This window comes from Athene cunicularia (genome assembly GCF_003259725.1).
Source record: "Athene cunicularia isolate RWA chromosome 8 unlocalized genomic scaffold, athCun1 chr8_part1, whole genome shotgun sequence".
Classification (NCBI taxonomy): domain Eukaryota; kingdom Metazoa; phylum Chordata; class Aves; order Strigiformes; family Strigidae; genus Athene; species Athene cunicularia.
In genome coordinates, this window is record NW_020799109.1 from 30546719 (window position 1) to 30567237 (window position 20519).

The following is a 20519-nucleotide window of genomic DNA, read 5'->3' on the forward strand; positions in this document are numbered from 1 at the left end:
GCTTCGTCTCACCGGCGGCTGGCTCGAGCGCCCCCACCGCCGGTGGAGACGAGGCGCGGGAAGACGAATAGCTCTGCGGGAGGCGCCGCTCCCCTTCTTAGGAAAGACAGCTGGGGCAAGGAAAGGGACCGGCTCAGAAACAAAAGCATTACATTGCTAGGAAATCCGTTCGTTTAGAAGGAACTCAGTGGTGCAAGGACTTTCTAGATTTCTCTCGGCTCCCACAATCGTTAAGAAATTATTAGCTTACAAGAGGGAAGCAAGGCCTTCAAGGTGTTTGCAGCATTCCAGGAGTGAAAGCTCTCAGAAAACCACCAGGTTTTGCAGGAATTGCCATAAAGTCGCAGGACTTGGCAATGCTGCTGTCTCAGAGACAGGACTTGGCATCGCCCATTTTTTCATTTACACACCCTGCCAGCGAGGCTCCAGCCCGAGTGAGTTATTACAATAATTAATAGCTAGCATTTATGCATATTCAGAATGCTTTGCAAACAATACCTAATCTCATTACCTTATGAACTGTCTTGTTTTCATCCTGTCATGGAATTAAGATAGTTACTGCTTCCTTCACATCCTTGGGAGACGGAGTCAGTAATTTGGTTGTAGACTGGATAACCCATTGCTGCTGTCCAGTATGTAGCCACCCGCTCTGTATTTTTAATGCAATATATAGCCACCTGCTATGCATAGTTTCTAATTGTTAATAGACTGGCAGACTGGTGAGAATATAGGTACCAGGATCCAGAGCATCAGGATCCAGAGGCCCAGATTGAACAAGTGCAGCAGGCTGGAAAGGTGGTACTTGCTTTTAAAATGGTGGCAGGGAAATAAGGCAGGAAGGATTTGAGACGCTGTAGGCACAAGTTTGACAGTGAAGCAGAAAGGCATTACCTTCAGGTACAGCACCATTTTCCCAATTTTAATAAAGCTTTGTGCCTAGAAAGAGAACATTCTTTCCTCTTGTTTTTGTTGGTGGTGGTTTGTTTGTGTTTTTTTTTCATACCACAATAATCTGGCATAGTGTCAAACCCATTCTGAACCAAGATAAATTAAAGGAAAGGAAAATGCCAAATCCCATCATTCTGCAAAGTTTTCAGCAGGTGAGTCAGTGAATGGAAAGAATGTTCCACCAGATTTGGAACCACAACAACTTTTAATGCAGAAATAAGAAAATATTGTAGGAAGAAGAAAAAAAAAGAAAAAAAAAAGGAAGTAAAGACACCTCAGGAAGGAAGAAGGAAGTTCCCACCTCAGAAGGGGAAAGCAAAGGTAAATTTTTGGTAAGCTACTTGCCTTCACTAAAGCAGGAGACAAACTACTTTTTCACATAATAACAAGCTTCTCGGCATTAGTTAAGTGGTGAATATAGGGTTTGAGTGACACATTTTGACAGACATCTTACAATTCTCTCATTAAATGTTTCCAGAAAAACTACATAGTGGGTTGTGAGGAAGAAGCAATGTAATGGACCAAAAACTAAGAGAGATGAAACAGGAGAACATGCATAGTTGTTAATAATCATGGTGAAAAGCCAAAAGAATAAAGTGTTTTTAAGGTTTTGTTGTAAATACCCTTAAAAATAATCTAGGTAAAAGGCTGTACAGAAGGAGACAACATTTGTAGAAGACAAAACTACTCACAGTTGTTGGGCAGATTGTGAAGATACTTGGAGTGGCCCAACTGTGTAGGAAGACATTATAGTGACATTCAATATTAATAAACAGTCATTAGTACAAGACAGTACATACTGGAGGGAAGAAATCTGGTTATGTGTTGTAGAGGGGTTGAAAACAAAGGTACTAGTTTAAGATATATGAGTGCATCCTAGGTAGGAGTTCACTAGAAATCTCAGTATATGAACAGTCATGCATGCAACATTTCAAGGTATGAAATGGAGAAAACCAGAAAATGTTGGCTGCCTTGCCAACTTAAAAAGAATGAGTGGGAAGGAGAATGTATGTTAGACTGTGAAACTGAAATGCCCAATTCCACTTAAGTGCTGAAACACCACAGTTTCACACTAGAGCCTCATGTTTACTTGCTTTCCCCCTATGATTCCGAAATCTTTTTCAACATAACACCTTCCAATATTCAGTTGCTCACCCGCTCTATACACATAGTTGATGTTCCTTATTATTTTATAGGTACAGATTTTCCCCATTATACTAAATATACCATTTAAAATTCATGATTAGTTGAATATTGCAGCTGTGCTCTTAAATATTCAAATCACAGGAAGCATCAAAAAGAGAGGAAATGACTAGATGAAAATATGTGGCAAAATAGCTGTTTATAATTAAGAAAGATGCTGTCAAATGTAATAGGAAACCACTGTCACTTGTGGCTGGCAGACCGTGAGGGATTAGGTGCAGAGGACCAAACCTGAACAAACACAGTTACGCGAATCATTCCACATGAATGTGGCTGAAAATCTTAACAGCCAACAGGACATGACACTTGCCATCACCACTTGTGAGTACAAATTTAGAACCGGTATTTGTCTAGCCATCCTACAGATGAATATTTTTCTTCTGAATAATTATTTACTATGGATCTCAGAAGTTATTTTTCAGACATACTTATCCCAAATTTTAGTAGCAACAATTATTTGTGTAATTCATTGCCCCACAAAGAAGCTGCACTCCTCTGCAAGAGTGTAACTGGCTTCACTGTACATAGAAATACCTCAAACTATCCACGATATAACATTTCCTTTTGAAAGCAGCAGCTTGTGCCTTCAACATTATTTACCAACTGAGAGGATGGAAATTTGTGTATTTCTGATTTCACAGATGAAAAACGTTTTTCCATTAGGCAATATAAAATGTGTATGCTTCCATACACAAACTGCAATATGTTTGCAGGAGCAGCTGTAATGAAATGTTGAGGCTGCAATCTGGAACACTTGCTATTGTAAAATCTAAGTCTACAAAAATGCCATCAGAGTACAATCACTGTTTATTATACTTCCATTAACAGAAGATATCATAAACATTTTAGATTTTTAAAATTATCATGTAAGTTACTTTAATGTAATCAGCTTTTCTTGTATAGATTGCAATGGAAATTATTCTAAAAAATTTAAGGAAAAAAGAAATAGTATGGGATTATGACTGAACACATCATGGTGGTACAAAACTCTGGGATTAAAACTACACATTAATATAAAATCAAATTAATTTTGTTAACTTTCAGCCAAGCTTCCTGAGTACTGCAGAAAAGGTACTTCTTAATCTCCTTTTAGTAACTAATAATTTGAAAGAGTATATCTTACATTTTGGCACCTAGTTATCACTTCATTAATTACTAATTACCTGGCACTAAGTAAAGTTCTAACATTGCCTGAATCTAGAAACAGTTTTTATGATAAAAAGTCATTAGTTAAATCAGTTTGAAATGAGATGTCCCAACCAGATAACTGCTAAAGCATATAGTTCCCTAAGGAATAAGAATGTAGCAGAAAATATTATATTTATATAGCTTGTACATGCTATTTTCTATTCTTACTCTTTGACCAAGTTATTCTGTGACTCAACTGCACTTAATTCACACAGTACATCAGGCTGAGAGATGCTAAAGAAATGTAAAATATTGCTAAATTTACTTGTCAATTTGTGAGAATAAAATAGTATATTTTTTTGTAGAAACAGTGTAATCCTATCTCAAGACTGCATCACAGTGCTGAAGCACAGTTGGGGTACCTGCCACCTCAATTTTGTTATTTCCTGATTTTGAATTGCTTACCTATACAAGTCTGGCTTTATAAATGCAGTGCTTTACATTGTGCAATGAATATCCGGGATCTAGTAAGGTAAGTAGTCTGTGACATTTGCACGGACATATTCCTCCTTTTTTGATCTGTGATTCTCTGTGGTGCCTTTGTTATAGGTGAAATAGAAGTCAGAACCAGATAAATATAACACTGATGTAACTATCACCATCTTCTTCCTTTTGGAGGATGTTTATGTTTAATACACATACTATCTTCTCCCTTTTAATAAGGAGGATGAGCTTCCTAATTCAATCATAACAAAATGGAATTTTCAGTTGGTTCAGTTAAACTTGAAACTAAGCTTTAAAAATATTCCAATGGATAAAAATGTCCATACCAGAGAAATCTGGTTCAAATAGACACCAGACACCTTACATGCTTAGAATTTACAGTTGGAGGAAATGTTACCAGGAATGCTGTACTGAGGAGTGGATGTAAGCTTCACAGCTGGTCTAATTCAGTATGTTCAATTGATGTGCTAATATTTGCTCCTAAAGGTGTTGTGATTAATGCTGGAACACCTCCTTAGGTATACACATCTACTTGTTCCTCAGTTCCATCAGTAATGAAGGGATGAGTTGGAATTATAACAACATACTAGCAGTCTGATCTGGTTCTGGGATTTTTGTAATATTTTTAAGATCACAACTTTTTATTTAAAGAGTGTATCCAAGCAGCAGCTTCTGAATTCACCCAAATGTCCATGTAAATATATATCTATAAAAACATATATCTATAAAATATCCAGACTTTAAGATGACTGCCTCTTTACATCTGCAAAGCATTGTCTTCCCAAGGTCAGCAAAGGTTCTTCCACATGTCTCAGCAGCGAGGAGGCTGCACACAGATAACATGTTGTTTCCTCCCTGTCTCTCACGCAACCTCCAGATTTTTCCACAGGAAGAGAATACTGGTCTTTAGTGTGTTGCCTTCCTACACTCCAGATGTACGGAAGTCAGAAACATGCTTTATGTCAGAGCCCTAAGAGGAGCCGTTTGCGACAGGGACAATGCTGATAGTACTGGGGAGGGAGCTAGAGGCGAAGAACAGAGTGACAGTACAGAGGCTGAACACAGATGTCCTCCTTTTTCTGCTTTCCTGGTACCCCTGTACATCACAGGAGACAGTATGTCATTAGAGATGGTACTTGTAAACTGCTTAATATAAAGCAAACACCAATTTTTATGTTGTATAAATATCTATCTACACATTTTCCCTAAAAAATGGAGATGCTGGGATTCCTACATGATTTATACACAGTATGGAAGTAGCCCAAACATGATGATTTACAACAGGTTTTAATGACCATCTGAAGGGGAAAGTTCCCAAATATGGATGACAGCAACTGTTAACTGAAACTAGTAATATTTCATCTATGTAAACAAAGTAATGATCATGTCTGCCACAAGACTTTGAGAGATTTATCTTCCAGGCTCCTTAATATGGTTACAGCTGTCCCCTGCTTAAATCCTATGTTCTTGCCATCTGCTCCAACACACTTTTTTCAACCTCAAGCAGTGATTAAACAGATATTTGGAGAAGAAAAAAAAAAAGTATTTTTCAATTTTTGAGCAAAATATTTAACTGGGAAAAAGTTGAAAAATCAGAACCACACCCCCCTTGGTGCTCCATTGTTTCTGTGGTATGAAATGTTATTAGTGAGATGCTCAACTTAAGTTTCCAGGAATCTTTACATTTGACCATACAACAGGGAACATCATTGCACCCACAGATTCAATGTAATTTCATTATAGGCTGTAGTAAATTGGGAGCAGATTAAGTTAATACCATTCTGTTAATCAGTCAAATTGTCATTAAGAGGTAACGTTATATGGCCAAATCAGGAAGTGTACTGCTTTAAAAAGAAGGAAACTTCCTAGAATTCTTTAGTTGCACGGTGGGAAGCCTAGCCAGTTATGGTCCTTTGAGATGTGCTGTGTATTTACTTCTCCATGTCCTGACACGGAGAAGGGGGAAGGACAGAGCCATAGCTTGCTGTCTTTCCTTGAGGCGAACCAAAGAAAAGCAGTTTCGCAGATCCTGTGCTCCTGCCTTCTGAACAAGACTCCATCCTGCCTGGTCCTCATGTGGGTCACATTAATTAGGGAAGCACTTTACTCTGCTTCCATCATCCACTGTAGTCAAAGAATGGTCAGTCACAATCCATCCCTTAGTGCTTAGTGGGAGCCTTGAAATCCTTGAAAGATATTAGTGGTGCACTGAGCATCTTGTTACTTGTTAAGGTTTTTTTTTTTTTTTTTTTTTTTTTTTTTTAATACTCTTTCTTCCTCCTGTATAGAATAAATTATTGATTTCACTTCATCATTCCCCTGAGCTTCATAGGAAGTAAATGGAGTCAATACCTGTGCTTTTTAGTCATTGCTCTTTTGGCTTGTTTACTAAGTTTTGCAAGTCCTTGCAGTAATAATTGCTACTGCTTGCAAAGATGGGAAAACAGAAATTTTTGTCCTGTCTCAAAAAACACTGTGAATTATTTTCAGAAATAATGCAGAACAAAGCAGATCTATGATGTCTATTTATCCACAGTTAATAATCCTTGTCTGAACATCTAGGAGTATAATGTCTACTGGTATAAGTAGGTGCAGCTCCACTGAAGGCCCTGCCATCCATTACTGAAGAGCTTTCCTATGAAGGATGTGGATAGTCAGATGGTTCAGTTTTAGATTTAATAAATACCATTGCTTAAATTACTAAAATAGATAAAATACATTGTTTTATGGCCAGTATTTTCAGAATCATTTATATAAATCTAAATGTCTTGGGAATACTTTTGGGATAAGCAGCAAGCCATCATCTGTTGTAGTCTGTATGTCTTGCTCTGTAAATTTTATCTGCTGGTAATCTCTTTGGTATCATGCTGCTGCATGTGAAGTGTCTTATTGGGAGCTGGAGTTAGATGGAATAAGTACTTTGAAGTTATGCTCTGCACCTGCTTAAATGAAATTAGGAAGCCAAGTTATAATATAGTTTCAGTTACTCATTTTCAAATTAACAAAAAAGAGAATGTCTCAGGTACTCCATGTTTTCTGAGTACTGCATTTTTTCTTGTGTATCTCAAGCATTATCAGGATGAGCGAATTCCATTGCAGACAGGATATCTAGCAAATGCTAACTGTTAGGACTTAGCAAACACTATCCAAGATCATTTACATTAAAAGAAGGAGAGAAAACAACTTTTAGAAAAACATCTACATAGGGTTTCAATATTCTGTACTAGAACTGAGAAACCCATGTATGAAATTAATCCAGGTTTCTAGATCCAATTTCTCTCTTAAGCTGTGAAACAGTTTTCATACCAATATAAATGTTATGGGGAGTATAGAGACTCAAAATTTCATTTTAAACAGGAAATCATGACATTTTCACAGCCTTATAATATCCATGCTGAAAAATCACTTTAGTTTTCATCAGAATAGTTTCTGTTAAAAAAGAAAAAAAACCCAATAAATGTATTTTTAAAGTATGTAGGAAGTCAGTCTTTATAGAGGCAAGGCCTGTTTCTTGAGAAAAATAATCTGACATGGAGCACTTGGACTGGAAGGTCTAATGTTTATAAATATGTCTTGGCTGGAGATGGCTGCTGAACTTCTGAAATTCTGAAGAGATTTTTCCTGTATACTCTGGAAAGGCTTCAAAGTAGGCTCAGCAAGCAAATTCCAAAAATACAATGAATGTATTTTAGCCAGTGTTCACCTAACCTTTTACTGCAGTCTAATTGATTCTGTGGCCAAAACTGACATCTATAAGCCAATTTTCATTTGCATATCATCCTTTCCCACTAATATTCTTGGGAAGTTGTCAATTAAAGACTGAAATCCGAGTCACAGATATAAACCAGATACATGCTAAATACTTGAGAAGATGAAATCTCTGTTTCCAGAGTTTTCTTTGATTTCTCAAAAAAGAGGAGCCGTATATCATGAGGCCAAGTAACCCAATCCATGGTACTATTTTATAAAGAGAGCTTCTAACTGTTAGGATTACATTTGCTGTTAATACTTTCTATAAATATGTAGTGGCAAATTCTAGAAAGATAAAAACATTAGAAGTAAACATTCAATGCTGCTAAAAGTTTTTCACTTTACACTGTCCTCTCCATCTACAGCTATGTGCCACATCAGAAAAAACACATACCCAAAACTCAGAGGAGTATTACACCTTGAAAAATTACACATCCATTACAAATTATCTGTAAAGAGTCGTATGAAAAAATACTCTGCCACCAATTATTCTAACATAATGTAGAATTGGAGTAATTTATTCTATACTACAGTCTATGACATCACTTTTGCCAACACACTATCTGAACACTTTTCAGCACATTACGAACAGCAACTAAAATTAAACAGTTTTATTGTCTTGTTCTCTCCCTGGAGGAGAAGTGTCAATAAGTGACATTGTTTTGTTACACTTTGTATTTTAGGTATCTACAGATATTTTTAGTTTTTGCAAGAGAAGAGAAAATTGAAGAGGTACATATTGAGCTTGGGTCAGAAATTAGAGAACTGCCCAATAGTCTTTAACTCTTACAGGTCTCACCCTGGCCGCCTCTGTCTCCTTCACAGATGAAATGTTCCTGTACAGCAGAAAGCTCCTTTGTGCCTAATGAGTGCGGTGCAGTTTGCTTCCAGGGCTGAGGTTCTTGTATAGAAATAATGAGCTTAGATGGCTGAGTAACCTCAGCTAAGGACTAACATTTTGAAGAGGCAGAAAGGCAATGCAAGAGAAAGTTTGATGTGCTAACTTTGTGACATTGCTTACTTTGCCCATGTCACCTCTTTGTTTTTAAATAGTTTTAAATAGCATTTAAGAGCCAATTTTCATTACAATGTTGCTTGTCATAGGTAACAGTCCCCATTCTCTCAGCCTGATAATTTACAAGATAAGGTTCAAATCTCTCTTTCAGGAAGAAGGCTGCCAGGATTGAGCACATGTTACACTTGGAATTCCCAAACAGTTATACACATATGATGATTTGTGAACCCTGGATAGCATTTGGTTACCAGTTCACCAATGGGGCTAGAAATAGTTGGGTAAAGAGATGAGGTTTGGGACTATCTATGCAGGTCCAGGCATGATGTTGAGGACAAAAAGAGGTACCAGAAAACAGCACAGAGCCAAGACAGGGATACTACTTTGGTGAGTGTGCTTGTATGATGACAGGGGAGTAAAGGCAAAGGAGATGCCTTCACTTGCATGGAAACTACTACAGTTGCTCACAGCAGGACAATAATGACTTCTGCATACTATCCAAGCAAACTGAGTTTGGGAACCTCTGTCTAAATCAACAGCAGCTTAAGTGGGTTTTATGGAGATAAAAGGAATATGATGAAATGCAGAATTGGTGGCAGGAGCAGATTTTAGAAGATAGACCTAAAATCAAGCAATTTGCTCAATTATGGGCAAATTCCAATAACAGTGGAATAGGATACTAGCACTATATAACTAAACAACGCATGGAGAAAACAGAAAATCTGACAGTATTTTCAGCAATAGACCCTTAGTTTAAATACTATTTTGCATTTTGGCATTAAAATATATATAGTTAAAGAGGATTAGGAAGAAGAACCTAGAAGAACCACAAGACTGTGAAACAAGAGAAACTAAAAAAAGTGGGTTTAAGTGCTTTGATCTAGAGATGAGAATTAGAGACAAATTTCTTCTTGCAGTCGTAAGTACATGAATTTACAGTGACAGTTTCTACTCCAAAGATGAAGAAATGAACAATGTTTTCAGCAGCACACAACATTACAGATCTCCTGCAGCAGCACAGTGGGCTTACTGAGGGAAGAGCAGGCCCCATTCCTGCCCAGCCTGGCACACCATCCCAGTTCCCTGGGGCAGGGCAGTGTTTCTCCAGGCTCCAGCTTTGCCCTGCTCTCTGCAGGTGAGCAGGGGAACACAGGTCCCAGCATGACCTCTGCTTCCGTGGCACCTTCCCTGCCTGACTGAGGCTGAGACCAGCAGCTGGGTGAAGACTTCTGTCCTACATTCTTGAGAAGAGAGGGGCCAGGCATTGCAAGTCCTAAGGAAATTTCTCTACGTATTTACATGGCAGGGAGGTTTACCTGAAGCTGGGAAGCAAATGAAACATGCCTTACACCCTGTCACATACAAAGGGAAAGAGAAAACACCCTGTCAAATGAGGAGACAACAGAAGTTTGCATTAACTCTCTTCAGATGCTTATTAATGCAATGTAATATATACTTTGACTCTGGAACTCTGTGTTAGAGAACAAATAGTTCAGCAAATTAAACAAATAGCCTAGAAGATATTTTTTAAAAGGATTAGACATGTACAACAGCAGTACGCTGACAGGGAGAACAACTGCAAGCCTTAGTGTCGGGATGCTTCACAGTATAAACTGATCAGTGACTGGAAAGATTTCTCTCCTTTATCTGTTTTGCATAAAGTTCAGGTACATTATGCCTTTTGCTTGGTTCTATTATTTGGGGTTTTTATTACCAGTTATTTATAATACATTATTAAAAAGTCAGACTGCACCAATTTTGTTTTGAGGCAGAGGGAACAAGCATGTGCTGATGTGAAATTTATGTCACTGTGTATTGGGAAAAAGAACATTAAGAAAGGATCTTAAGAAAAAGGTCTCCTGTTTCTCCCTTGTATCCTTTAATCCCATTTGAGTTAAGTGTTTATGGTTTGGATTCATACAGCTAGGAAACATCTTTCAAGACTTTTCTATTTCAACTTCATCAATTTCTTCTGTTGATTTCTTTCTATTAAGTAACCGGAGACAGGTATTTAAACCAATTGCTGCACAATGAGCCAAAAGAAAAGGCAGCAGGTTGGATGGATAAGGCAGGAGGTTTGAAGTACACTGTGACAAGATATTACCCCGTTTACAGCTCTTATCTGTCAAAAACAGCAGAACAGAATGAGGGCAATGAGACTTACTAGATGGTCTACTGACCTGTAAGGATAAAGGGAATAAAAATACCAGTGTGTGATAAAGCAGGCAACACTTGAAAAACAATAATAGAACATGCATAATAGCTCAAGAAACATCCTCAGGAAAAAACCCCACAACTTTATAATTCTGGTTTTATTAGGAAATACATAAAGGGAGAGAACAACCAGCAGCTGTGTGGAATAGAGCTAGCTTTTCAGGAAAATACACAGGGCCAGATCTTGCCTCCCACTTCACTTGTTTTCTGCTCTTCAGACCCATGGAAATATGCCAGAGAAAAGTAATTGGCAGAGGACTGTACTATCTCTTCTGCATAGTTTCCATGTAGTGTCTCAGAGAAAGACCACGCAGCTAGGGAGCTGGCTGGAAAAACTGCCTGACTGGGGAAAGCTGTCCTTGACTCCCACATATCCCAGTGGACATGCCAGATTTCAGTGGGACATCTCTTTCTTGTTGATGTGAGATGATCTGAAGAATTCTGTTGCTGAGCTTTCCTTCTGTAGATGAAAAGCAGAGACTGATTTGGGTGTTGGGGTTTTTACATACTGTGGAAGTCCTGGGCAGAAAGATGAATGCTGCTTTAATGACAGCTTTCTTAAACTGAGAAGTACTGATGGGTCACTGAATGCTAGGTCATTAAGTCTGCAGCGATCTCAGAAATATTGTAGAAAAATATTTGATCTCGGAAAAAAGGAAACAAGGACAGTGTGAAGTCCTGTCTTGCTCCCCTCCCCTACCTTTCATTTTAGGAGTCTCCAGGCTCCTGGTACCCAGGAAGAAGGAATGATGTCTTTGAAAGTAGCTGTTTCCCTTGCTTTAACATATTATGAACATAAAGCTATGATCCAGTCTGCTTTTTTACAGGAGAAATATCGAAGAACCTTCGTTTCAGTTTCCCATTAAGTAATTCACATCCTTCTCCTTCTTGTACAGTGGAAAATCCCATGATGAGGAAAAACCATTCTGGAGTTCGTATTGATAAATTACTTAAGGTGCCTCTGCAGTTGGGGTCTGCAAGGCATGTGGAAGGGTCATAGCCTTCGTGTCCTCAGGGGAATCTGCATTACTTCCATTAAGTGACATTGGAGTCCTCTCCCTTCTCCCATCATTTCCTGCTCCCTTTGCTGTCTTTACCACTCCTGCAGCAGGGCTCACTAAGAAACTGTTCTGCTGTTAGCTCCCTCCCATATGGTTATGCACTAATCCTCCCTCTCACACACATTCACGCAAAGAGGGGAGAAACTATAGATGTGGAAGAAATGCTCCACTGAGCAGCAGTGTCTGCTATGGAGATTATGTCTGGCAAATAAAAGGTGCAAAAGAATCATGCTAAACAGTATTGTTGTTTTCCTCCTCATTCTGTACAACATCTGCAGAGCTCCCCAGAGTTTGCAAAGAAAGATTTTTTTTGGGGGGGGGGGAGTCTTAGAATTGGGAGGCAGCTTGCAATCACCTTTCCTCTCCACTTACAAGGTCAAGGTATTTTCCACAGGATTTTTAATGATTATTTTTGCTCCCTTGTCTATTTTGGTTGATTAAAATAAAAACCAACCCTGGAATTTACTGAAGAGTGAGGGAGTTAGGAAAAATATCACTGAAAATGAATGAGATTTGGGATACCAACTTTTTGAAAAAGCTCTGCTCTGTTTATTTACGTTGAAGCTCTTTTTGTGTGCATCCTAAGAAAGCATGTCAAGAAACATACCATTTGTCAGGTGCTTGTGATAGCAGGCTGTCAGCTCACTGCCTAGCAACTCTCTCACGCTGTGTAGGGATATGCTGGCATTACATACACTGCCACATCTCATTGCCTAATACTTGCTTTGATGCAGTCTTGCTTGCTAACAGCATATTACATCAGGTTCCTTGCTTGGGAAATACTGAGCTGCCCACCTAATGACACCACCAATAGGAAAAGCAATATAATGGTTAATCTCGATAGCAGATGTACTGTACTAAAAAAGCTACAATGCATTTACACAGAATTTTATGTTAAGTAGAAACTCAGCACCAGGGTAGCATGAACATCAATCTCCTTGAAATGTCAATAGGCATTTTAAAGCTTATTTCTCAAAAACAGTTAGTGATTCCCTGTGAAAGAAAGCTATAGTCTTTAAACTAGGAAAAAAAACCCCAAGCATATAAATAAAAACCTTTTGCTTTGCCCACACAACAGCAGCTTGGTAGTGTGATTTGGTGATTAAATGAGGCAAGTAACTAAATGTTACTCAGGGTAACTCAGGAGCACCTGGGTAGGAAATCTGATGTTCCAGCCTCATCAGTGACACCAAATCATATAGGGGATTTGGGGCCTCAAATGACTGTCAGATGCTATTGTCATCTTGAAGGTCATGGCTTCTCCCTCCCAGGGCATTCTGTTCCTCAGAACCACTGACAAATACAGTGGAATAGGACGAACAAAACTGAGAACCCGAATCCTCTGTTATTAAAAACCTTTAGGAACATGTAAGAAAACCTTGAACTCAGTAAATAACAGCCACATCTCAGAGGTCACAAGAATGCCAATTCTGCAGGTGAAGGTCTTTGAAAAACTCACTGTGCTGTTTTCAACACAGCTGCGTTAAGGCCTTTTATTCCCAGAATACAAGTGTCTCAATGCGATTTGTAACTTTGACAAGCAGCTAATACATTTTTACTTAGGTCAAGAGTTTTGAACCACAGGCTTTAATATAATACTGAAGAGATGACTTTAGTAAAAAGTGAAGTACTAAGTGAAACAGAAGTCTTCTCTCAACTGCCTCTTTCACCAAACATAAATATCAAGAAATATACTCTAAGCTTGTGGATTTTATGTATATATACAACTTGGAATTGTATCAGTGCATGTACATTTTCAATTGACTACACGTTTCTATACAGCTGTGTGGGAAACAGACAAAAATACAAAACCTTTTGAAAATTCAAGTCTTAAAGCAGACTGTACCTAGGGGTGGTATTCCATACAAAAAATTGAAAACAAAGTCTGTGGTTAAATGAGTCTAATGGAAAAAAGACATCAAAGAGTGTTACAAATGATAAATTATTATGGAAGTAGAGTAGTCCTGACACACAGGAGGTGAATCCATTCAGAGCTGAAGAGCCTAGCAATCCCTGAAACCTCTCTGCTGTTCACCTCAGTCACCAGCACAGTGGTTTTGTTATTACGGCACAACTGCCTCCACACACATACTGGACAAAAGAGGCAAACTGATTTAGTTAATGCTCACGAAGTTCTATACAGGACCCTCAGGTGTGATCAATGACTTATTATCAATAAAAAAAAATTAAAACTCCTCACAAAGAACATATTAAATCATTCTCTGTCATTTTTCTGCTAGTTTGTCCATTGGGAACATAAAGTGTCTCTGACCAAGAGACAAATCTTGCACATCAGAGCAGAAGACTGTCTGAAATAAGCTTCTCCATTGTTGCTAACATACTGTATACTGCAGGGGGACATGGAAAGGTAGATAATTCTTTAGCAAGCCCAAATCTACGGAATCTTCATTAGAAGAAATGTTCCTCCCCATTAATTCTTTTGGAATTACCCAAATATGTACATAAATTGTTATGTATTTTCTCAATAAGCTGTCCTTAATACAATTATTCTGATGAATGCCATGTGCACCAATAGATTTTCCATGGGAAAATTATGTTATTGATAATTAGAACTATTGTATTAATCAATACAGTAAAACAAGTTAGTGAAGGTGATGTAATCTAATCCATTTCATTTAAGTTTGTAACAAGGCAAGTGCCTCCACCTGGCTGTTGTCATGTCTTAGCTGAGGCTATGGTAACAGTTTAAAAAAAATACTAACAGGACCCTTGTGAGTATAACTCTGGAAATCAGTACCCTAGTTCTGTTAGAAAATGTACATAAATACCTTCTGATAAAAAAATAAAGCCAGATAGTATAAGAATTTTCATTTTAAAGAAACAAGAAACTTGCTGTGATGCTATTTTTGTCAGCATGACCCTTCATTTGTCTCAGGAAGGTTTCAAAAAGAAGCAAAACACTCAGAGGTGCACACCTGACAGCATCTGATGTAGCAGCTCTGTAAACCTTAACTTCTGCATCACTTTCCTGAAGCCTACTTATCCCAGAGTATGCTAAAAGCATTTGAAGGGATGCAGGAAATTATTATAGTAAGTGTGATTCATATGCCTAACTACATAGTAAATGTAGTAATGCATGTTTTATAGTCTTTGGAGTGTGTTGCATTTAAAACTTCAGTTACTTACCTGTTTTTTTATTGCAGTACTTCTAGTTCTAGACAGAAGCTAACGTTAAGCATTGCATCTTTCAATACGTTGTAAGTACATCGATACAGATGGCAGTTGTATGGTGTGTATTGTGGCACTTCTGGGACACATGTGGATGTACACATCACCATCTGCAGTTCACTCGGGAAGCCATCAGCAACATGTCATTTTTTATCAGCTTTATTTTCAGCTAGTCATTTGGAGGTACAAATAAGGGAGGCAGACGTACTTGAAACACTCAAATAAAGGCTGAAGAATTATGCATGAAAATGTATAACTTTTGCCAGAAAATAAATGCAGACGGTACTTGGATTCCAAACAACAAAACTGTCCCACAGATCATTCATCGTTGTGCTGACCCAATTAATTTTCCAATTCCATAAAAGTTGATAGGTTTTGAGCCTGTTAGTTAAAGAGGCCATCGGAGTTGGTACATCTCAAATCTAACCCAGCAACTGCATTTCAGTGGGCAGCCCATCACGCTGTCCCTTCAGTCTCCCTCTCCTTTCTGCTTTGAGAAGCAGTCTGGGCATTGAGGAAGAATTTTCCGCCTCAGAGCCCTTTGGCACTGCAGGGCCTTGCTGCTGAGCAAAATCAGAGCACAGCAAAGTCCAGTGGGAGCTCAGTGTGCTTGTCTAGACACCCCAGGCTCATCACCCAGACCCCACCATGCTGCCCAGTCTGTCCCCACAGAGAACAGATCAGCGATTACTCAATTCCTTGTGTCCGAGACAGCAGATGGGACCCAAGGAGCAAATTAAAGTTGTTTTAGCTGCAGTGGCCCCAGGGGATCTGCAGAATGCAGCAGCGCTCCAACCATGCCCTTTGCACTGCCTGCCCTTTCCTGCGTTGGAGGAGAAACGTGGGCAATTCCCATCTGTCTGCACAGCTGTACCCTCTCCAGGGCTCTCCTGGCACCTGGGAAATCCTTCCACAGCCAGCCAGCTTCGGAACTGCTTGGCTTTGTCCTGTAATGCTAGAGGGTCTCAGAGCAGGATTACCCCTTCTGAGCTCTGCTTCCCACATGTCATCTTTGCGTGTGACTAAGCTGCTAGCCCAGCCGAAGTGGAAACGGGAAACATCTACACATGCTGACAAAGAATCGAGGCTGGGATATCTGCTGGGGCCTGGACATAAGTGTGACTCTCCTTATGACTGGCAGAGGAATGACAGCCCAGGCCTGTGCTAAAATGCTGTGCTAGTGTGTAAGAGATCAGACAAAGCTTTATTCCTGAGCACAGGCTAATGTGTAAACACCAATCTGCAGAGGCGAGTCTGGGCTTAAATGCAGGTCCAGACCTGTGCTTGGCAGAGTGTAAGCCCAGCTACATGACTTCAGCGGGGTCAGGATATGGCTATTAAGACTACAAAAAACCTCTGTAAAAATAAATACCTGGCAACCTCTGGTTCTTATTTTTGTGTTACCAAAAAGAAAGAGGCAGTGCATGTCCTTGATGGCTTTTGCAGCTTTTGCTTTGTGAAGCTATAATATTTTCCAAGACTTCCACAAAATGGTATCAAGAAAGAAGAATATGAATATTCTTAAATCATGCAACAGTAAAGACCCATACTCCCCGCAGATTTACCAAGTGAGTTCACAACTGAAGTCTAGTCCGATTGACGCCTACCCTGATTATAACACAGGTAACAGTTCAAATTTGGAAGGAATTTCCTACTGGTTTTATCTTCCAAACTCTGGGTCCTCATATAGGTTACTCTGCTTCAGCTCACGTTTCAGAGATAATTGACTTTTAAAGCCAGGATCCATTCAGTTCTTGAAGAAAGCACACAATTGAGACTACACTGTGTTTATGTTAGAGGGAAGGGTACAGAGTGGATTGTATACTATGTGGGTCATTTCTGTGAGATTTCCAGTCTGGGTTAACCCAGATTTCAACAATTGCTTGCTTACTATAGAGAAAAGCACAATCATGAGTAACAGTAATAAAAAGTTCCTTTATCTAATTCCTCCTGTATTTTTAAATAGAAATAAAAGCTTCACAAAGTTCAGATTCAAATAGCTAGAATCTATAAACCCAGAAAATTGTCAAAGCACCTCTAAACCTGATCCAGAAGTGGTCTTCCCTGGAGTTTTGTCCATGACTGCTTGGCTCAAAACCATGACAGGTGGTAGATCTGATGGCTTCTGACAGTGGATAATCTCTAACTCTTAGAAGCACAAGGATTTCTTAGTTACATGAATCTTTTTATTTAAAAAAACCCAAACAGCTATAAATGTTTTAAACAAAAGTTAGATGAAACAAAACAATGAAGAAGCAAATACAGAATCATAACACAGGCAGACTTGGCCACAGATGACCTTAAAGCTGTATGGCAATACAGAGGCCTTAACCTGGATGTATCATATTAGTCCCTTTTTTAACTCTGCTATGCGATTGTAATTACAAATAGCCTTAGAAGATGTGCTGATGCTCAAGGAACACACTGGACTTTTGATTCACAAAAAAGGATATTTGTTTGGCTAGTTCTGTGTTTGTCATTCACTCTAATCTGGATCCCTTGCTTACAGGAGATAAAAATAATTTCAGATAAAAGTTGCATAACCCAAAAAAAAGTCTATGCTTGTATAGAGGAATTATCACTTCACTAATGTGAAGTGAAAGCGACAATTTGTCTTAGTTATTTGCTGGATTTTTTACATTTTAAAACACATGTATAGAGCGTGCTTGTTTATGCAACCTGAGGTTAATGCCAGCAGTCACCTCCTCGATATAAGAGGTCTAAACTGCTGGCTGCACACCCTTCATGCGACAGAGAGAAGCCTGACACCAGAAAAATCTCACAGGAGTTATGGAAGAGGAATTTGATGAGTTATCTGGAAGTAACAAGACTTTAAGATGGATAATATGTCAGTCCAATTTTCTCATTTATAGAAGTTATTGTGCAATTTTAAAAGCACACATTTATGTTCCTTATACATTTATATCTTATAATTACTCACCTTTTCACCTTTCTTAATAAAAAGGGTTAATGTTGCCAGGGATGTTTAAAGTACCCCATACCCTGTTGACTCAGATCCTGCCACACACAGAGGTAAGGACAAACTTACTGGGATTGCAAGCTGGACACAGCTAAGAACAGAGGACATTTGGGGGTTGCAGCAATTCCATACGGAATTATTTAATAAGAACTAAGAGAACTGCAGTGTTTCTGGTAAAAAACACCTACTGGTGTATGAAGGCAGAATGCACGTGTAACTAAACAGAGGGAAAAAGTTTTATTTGCAATGGAAGTAAAAGAAAAATCGTAACACTTGGAAAGGGATCAGTACAAGGGGCTCAGTGTCAGGCCTGCCAAAAGCAAGCAATTTGCAGTAATGCATTGCACTCTCTGCAAATTGGAAAGGAATTTAAGAGCAAAACAAATGTCAGAAAATACTCCATTTATGGTGGATAGCATTTTTTCCTGTGTATCCTAAAATGTTTACAAAGTAGAAGAGTTTAAAAAAAAAAAAAAAAAGCTTTATAACCATGTAAATAAATGAACAGAAATGAACTGAAATAAAGCTACTGTAATGGAAGGCAGGGTAATTACATCAAGGGTACAAAAATATTACAGGGGGGCCTACTTTAAAGCAAAAGAAGCCCTAATACTCTTTCAAATGTGAGCATGTGGCAAGCCGTGCTTCTAAGAGCAGATGTACCTCCACAGGATTTGTAAGAGCAGAACAAAAAGTCCCATATGTGCTGAGGTTAAAAAGCACTCCACAGATAAAAATTATCAAATTGGTATACAAACCTGCCTACAGAAGAGGATGCAGAAGATAATCCTAAGGAATTTGATTAAGTTCTTAAGAGTCTATAATGCATTCAGGAAGTAATACACCACATTGTTACAGGTACCAGTGTATTTAATTATTTATTATGTAAACCCTTTGGCACTGAAAACCTAACCTAAGGGGTGATGTTGACTAATTGCTAAAATGAGACTTTTTTGAGACAACATTGATATTCACTGGAGGAATTAACTGTTTGGTTCCTGTAATTAAACATATAAAAAATGTTCATGGTTCCACTACAATAAAGCCAGCCAGTATTGAGTGTTTCTTCATGGGGCCAATTGAGAACACTGATATTTCTAGATAAAGAGTCATTCTGGCACATCCTTCTTGACAGAGAAGATATAGAAGTTGCACTCACAGTTCTCTTTCTAGAAACTTGAAAAAACCCCAAACATCTCAGGATCATCAACTGCATACAACAGTACTGAAATAATGATCTAGTTTAAAAAATAAAAACAACCCTAAAATCTCTTATCAATGAAAACACATATGGGTTGGGAACTACCCAGCAAGTTTCCTGCCCACCAGCATCTATGTAAAACAGGTTTCTATAATGTAGAACACTTCCTACTGTTCTGAAGAACTGAAGCTGTAAAAGCACATATCAGCTGTGAAATACAAGAGCTTCTAATGGCTATACCTCCCCATAGTAAAATCAAACTGCTGCAGGAAAAGATGCTTTTTTAGAAATATGACTCAATATTATTATATCTTTCCAGAAACAAAGCAATATAATGAACTCAAATATGAAATATAAAATGACTCTCTCTTATCAGACCCTGGGAGAATAATTCATGATGCAGTTACAGATTGCACTGTTTTAGGTGATGGGGTAGAGGAAAAAAACTTCCGTGATGTGTTCTTTTACCCCAGGAAAAACATCCCCTCCCCTATAAGGGAAAGGTGATAGTAGTTGGCCTACCTTCTTAACTTGGTCTGTCTCCACACTCCATTTGCATTTGAGATCTCTAGTTACAGTCACTGTGCCATCCTATTTTTATTTAAAGAATAAAAACTTACTACGCTAGTACCACTCCCAACACCAGCCTTTGTTTGGCTAAATATTCCCTCTGCATACATTTAAATACATACAAACTTCACATTGCTGGGAGGCTTTGGTATTAAAAAAAAAATGTGACTTGTCAACACCTGATGTCCATCAAAACTAATCCAGCTGATCAGAAGATGAGTCTACTGTGTCCTGTAAGGTGCTCCCAACTACTTTTCCAGAGATGGACATGCTACTCTTGTAGAAATGAATGCAGAGCGAGGAAGGTGTGCAGCTTCTGTTTTGGTAACATGGTTTGATGGTTTATTTTTCAGACCACAGCAGCCTCACTGGCCACAAAGCTCGAAAGGAACAGTTGCAAAGGTCCTCAAGCTATCCAGGAAATGAAAAAATACTGCAGAGCAATTACTTGGCTGATATATAGATATATAGATATATATATATATATATACACACTGTACTTCTATATACTGAAAAATAATTGAGCAGTTTGATTTAAAAATTAAACACTTGTGTTCTTAAAAGCAGCCTTTCCTTGGCTAGAATTGTAATAACATATCTTTACAAACAGAAGTTTTGCTTTTTAACATTATTACTGTTGAGAGATGCCAAAAATACACAGCTTCTGTTACAACTCTTCACCTTGGCTTCAAATTTTAAATAGTATTCTTAAATATAAACAATAATGATGCTCCACTGAAAGAAGTTTTAAAGACCTGT